Source organism: Lissotriton helveticus, chromosome 5_1 (assembly GCF_964261635.1).
Source record: "Lissotriton helveticus chromosome 5_1, aLisHel1.1, whole genome shotgun sequence".
NCBI classification, from domain to species: Eukaryota; Metazoa; Chordata; class Amphibia; order Caudata; family Salamandridae; genus Lissotriton; species Lissotriton helveticus.
Genome location: NC_136065.1, coordinates 38,179,683 through 38,184,967, shown reverse-complemented (window position 1 = coordinate 38,184,967; position 5,285 = coordinate 38,179,683). Strand labels below are relative to the sequence as shown.

At 45.7% G+C, this 5,285-nt stretch overlaps 1 pseudogene; it reads left to right on the top strand.

The window, feature by feature from the left end:
- The first annotated feature begins 527 nt into the window (after positions 1-527).
- LOC144752930 (uncharacterized) lies at positions 528-3,392 on the top strand (annotated as a pseudogene).
- Positions 3,393-5,285: the final 1,893 nt, after the last annotated feature.

The window sequence follows — 5,285 nt, the reverse complement described above, 5'->3', positions numbered from 1 at the left end:
AGATACCTGTAACTGGTGAATTTCAGTGGTTATGTTAGTTTAAAAAGGTATGTTTTAAAAGACATTTTCACCTAGCTATAGTGTCCCTTTAACCATTGTTTTTTTCAGTGAATTTCCGTATAATTGGTGATAACAAGAAGTAGCAAACAAGGCTGCAAATTTAAAACCCTGCTAAGGGCAACATTAGCAGACTCTCGGTTAACGTGGCTACAAGTGGCGTGTGACTTTTAAAAGAAAATCTACGGAGCATGTCTTTCTACTGTCACACCCAGACATCAGTTAATGAGTTGCAATGGATATTACTGCTTGCTAACCTTGGCTTTGACCCGTCTTTGTACTCTCACCACACCCAGCTACTATTCAGTTTCAGTTCCTTATCAAGAAACCTGTCATTTTCTAAAATTAAAAAGAATTGAAGAAGTAGGTGGTTCATTGAATTTTGAGGAAACACTGTCATGAAGAAAAACAGCAAATCACTGTGCAGAAACCTGCACTTCAAACCACCGATTAGAGAGCAGCAGTGTGGAATGGCGACAAGAGCTTTCTCTGTGGCTGTGGTTTATCCATTTGCCGCTTGTTGCAGGACCATCTTGTCTGGCATGGCCACTGTCACGTCCGACATCTACGAGTGGGACCAGCTGGGATCCCCGGGAGTGCTGGCCCCCACCTGCTTTGGATTCCCCTTGGAGGGATTCAGGGTCTTCAGCAAATGCCGCACAGTGAGGAACATGGAGGTGGATCTAAGAGAGGTTCCAGTGGACGTGGACACCATCTGCCTGTTGTTACACGTACCAACCGTCCCCACAGACTCCTTCTCCAGGTATCAGAACCTGACCCGGCTCTATCTGTATGGATCGTTTTATGCTTCTGCAAGAGCCTTTAATGGTGCTGCCAAGCTGAGACATCTGGGAATCAAAGGAGATCACATTAATCACACTCCACCCGTAGACATGGATGATCAGGTGTTCGGGGGATTTGAGATCCTAACCCGCTTGTATCTCAGAAATGTGGTCATTTTTTAAAATGTGAAAGAAAATCCTTTTAAACCCTTACATAGAACACAGACGATAGCGTTTTCTGAGAATGAAGTTCATAGGCTGTACAGCCTGACCATTATGCTTCAGTCCCTGGCCTCTCTGAGGACCCTGGAAATCAAGAGGAATGGTATTGTTGCAGCTCGGGAGGTGGACTGCATTAGCGCAAGCAACCTCACCAAGAGCACAGTTTTCTATCCAAGGATTACCAGCCTCGATTTGACAAGCAATGAGCTACAAAGTGTGGAGAAAAATGCATTTTGCAACCTCCCTCGTTTTACTGTTCTCAAGGTAGACGCGACTGGTCTTAAGGTCATCGATCTTCTACGGTCTGGAATAAAGAGCATTGAAATGCTGTCCCTAAATGCCATGAAAAATCAGGACTCTGTGAAGATTAAAGATGTCTGCACTGTGGTGTCTCGGCTGGGGGTCAGGAACTTGACAGTAGCGCAAAACTTTATTTCAGATCTTCCCGCTGAGACCTTTGAAGGATGCTCTATGCTGTTGTCTCTCAACATGTCCGGCAACCTCCTTAGAGCTTTCACGAATGATATGGCAAAGAAACTGCTGAACCTAATGTCCCTCATTCTCTCTAAACAAGATAAAAAGCCTAGACCTGTGCACACCTGGAACTCCAATGTTCTGTCCAACCTCACACACCTGGATCTGTCTTTCAACCGCATCACCAGTATCGGCTCCGGGCGCCTCCTCTGTCTGGCTAATGTGGAGGCACTAGATCTCAGTAGTAATTACCTTGTGTCCCTAGAAAAGGAGGTGTTTGTTGGTCTTGACAGGCTGCAATCTCTGCAGCTGGACTACAATCAACTCTTTCTGCTTGAGAACTTCTATTTTGATCACTTGAGTAGTGTCAGGGTGCTGGGCCTCAAGGGCAACTCAACGAAGAATGACAATAGCTCCCTGATCGCGCTGAACCAGCTGCAGGCGCTATCCATAATATTTGAGACTCATGGGAAATTTGAAATCAAACATAAAGAACTCACTACTCTCACCTTGGAAGTAAAGTCTGCAATAACTCTGAAATGCACAAATAACTGCAGCTTACTTAAAGCCCTTAACTTTAGTGCTCCAGAGATTTATATTGACTTGTGCAAGCACCCACCCTTTAAATTCGTGAAAGAACTTCACCTTCATGAAATCCACATGGTGCTATGATTACCACTTGGGACCAAGGAGACTGAACGCTTGGGGCTCCCGTCTTTTACTAACGTTGATTATTTGTACTACAATTTATCTGCAGATATGCCTTTCTATAAATCCTCAAGCCCCTTGAATAACAGCCTGCAGCATCTTCACAATTTACGTCATCTCCATTTAAGAAACCTAAAGTTGGACTTAAAGAAGAGTTTCCTGACATCTGAGCAGCTGTTCTGGAACCTGACACACCTCAGAACCCTGATCCTGGAGGATTCTGGGATAGAGCACTTTACGGCCACCTTGTTTAGAGACCTTGTCTCTCTGGAGCTCCTAATCTTCAAGTCCCAGCCAGTGAAAACTCTACAGGGCGGTCTGCTTGACCACACGGAAAGTGTGTGGTACATCTACCTGAAGGATATATCCTTGAACTGTTTATGTGAAGATGCCTGGATCAGAAGATGGGTGACCACCCACCCCCAAGTGAGAGTGCCGAAGCAGGGAATTCAGACATGCTCCCTTGGGCCACAGAAGTTGAATTTCCTGAATTTCTTGGTGAACGACTGCAACTTACTGATAGGTTACCCACTTTTTATTGGGACTTTCTCCTTCAACATGTTGTTCATGATCACTGCCCTGCTGTATCACAGGGTGCGCTGGTACCGCCTGTATCTCTTCTACATGCTCAGGACCTGGTGGAACTATCGTGGGAGACGCGACAGGAAGAGGCAATATGACTTTGATGCCTTTGTCTCTTACAGCAGCTGCGATGAGGCTTGGGTTGTCCATGAGTTCCTGCCTAACTTGGAAGAGACGGGACCACCGTTCTTCAAAGTGTGCCTGCACGGCAGGGACTTTGAAGTGGGCAAAGACATCTTGGATAACATCATGGACAGCATTTATAGGAGCCGCTGGGTGGTGTGTCTGATTAGCCGCCATTACCTGCGCAGCCACTGGTGCTCCTTGGAAGTGCGGATGGCCACATACTGCCTTCTGGCAGAGAGGAAGGATTCCTTGGTGATGGTGTTCCTGGAGAAAGTGTCCACGAGGAGCCTCTCTCGCTACCACCAACTGGCCAAACTGGTAAAGAAGAAAACCTACCTGGAGTGGAAGGAGGACTTGGGCCAGCAGCCTCTGTTCTGGGCCTGATTGCACATAGCCATTGGAGGGGATGGAGCTGAGCAACAGGACATCATAGTCAAATGACACAATCTGTTCCAGACTCACCACAGATGATGGAGGAAGGCCATCTTCCCAAAGAAGGTATGGGGAAGAGAGAAACCCATTTGCTAGAAAAGGATGGGAATCATACACCAGCACGAAGAGAGCAGGTTGAGCTCCCTAGAAAAGAACTTGCATGTAGCAAATCATAAAAAAACACAATTTTGATAACTATTTTTCTTTCCTGACTACTTCCTCTCTACCCCAGTAATTAGAACCATGCAATAAGCAACATTTTGGCAGTGGTATATGTTTATTAATTTGGCAAGATGAGTTTATCAACTTTAGAAGGCATACTCACTGTTGTGCAGTGCTGAGGATCAAGTAATGCACCACCTCTAGACCTGGCTAAAGAAGATCTGATTCTCTAGAGAAAAGGTGTCCTGGTATTTAGGTACTCACTGGTCCTGGTTAACTCATCCTTCACCCTGTCCGTGGTGTGTCCAAGCAGCGGTGGATGTAAAATGGATCTGAAAATACCATATCACACTCAAATCAAGGAGAGTGGTGGTGCTGCTGCTGACCGCTGATTATCCCTCTTTTCCTCCCCCCCTCATGTAGTCCTCCTTCCCCCTACGGTGCGATGGCGCTTGAGAACATCACGATGTGTCTGGTGAGTACCAGAGGGTGGAAGATGCTGGAGTTGGAGTGGTTGGAATGGAGCTGGTCCGTTCTCTTCACAGGTCGAGGGCAAGCCTTGTTGCATCTATCAATGTCTGGATGCACATTATTGATCCTATGATTAGTGACTGAGTATCAGGAGTGGACAACGCACACTTTTCACACTCATGCACACAGCGCATCAAGCTACTGCATCAGGGCTTCTGCTCACGCTATCTTGAAATCAGGCACCATTTGCGGATTCTCCTGTTGTTTTATCTAGGAGACATAAAAACCACACAGTGCCAGATCCCAAATGAAAGGCAGGGATACAAGAGTAAACTAGTGAACTAGTCCAGAGTGTTGAAGGAGTCAGAAGCAGGGCAGTGAGAGAACATTGAGGAAAGAGTGGAGATAAGGACAGCAGGAATGTAGAGTAAGAGTGATGGCAGAGAGATATGTAAAGAAGTGGAGATAAGGGGGAAAGGACTGCAGAGGTAAAGAGTAAGGGAGATGGTAGGGACATATAAAAGGATAATTGCAGAGAAGCAGGTAATGTACTGGAAATGGGACATAAGGACAGTGGCGGTAGGGAGTAAGTTGATAGTAAAAAAGCACATAATGTAGTGGAGATGGGCGCTAAGGGAAGTGGAGGTAGAGAGTAAGTGTGATAGTAGAGAGGTACGTAACTACGTAATGTAATGGAGATAGGAGATAAAGACAGTGAAGGTAGAGAGTAAGGATGATAGTAGAGGGATACATAATGTAATGGAGTTAGGAGATAAGGACAGTGGAGGTAGAGAGTAAGGGAGATAGTAGATAGATATGTAATGTAGTAGAGGTAGGGGAAAATGACAGTGGAGGTAGAGAGTAAGGGAGATAGTACAGAGACACGTAATGTAGGAGAGATAGGGGAAAAGGTTAGTGGAGGTAGAGAGTAAGGGTGATAGTACAGAGACACGTAATGTAGGAGAAATAGCGGGAAACGTTAGTGGAGGTAGAGAGTAAGGGTGATAGTATAGAGACACGTAATGTAGTGCAGATAGGAGAAAACGACACTCATGTACAGGGTTCTGAAGATACTCTCAGGTGGCAGGCACCCCTATATATTCAGGCAACAATACCGCACACAGTATTAAAAGGACCACCGTTACACATACTTGTAATTAACAATACTGCATGAGGTGTCAGGTTGCCTTGTTACGGTGGCTTTTGGGCAGGTTAGTTTGCATTTGCTCGGTCTTTGTGAGCACAATCAAGGAACACACATTACACGTA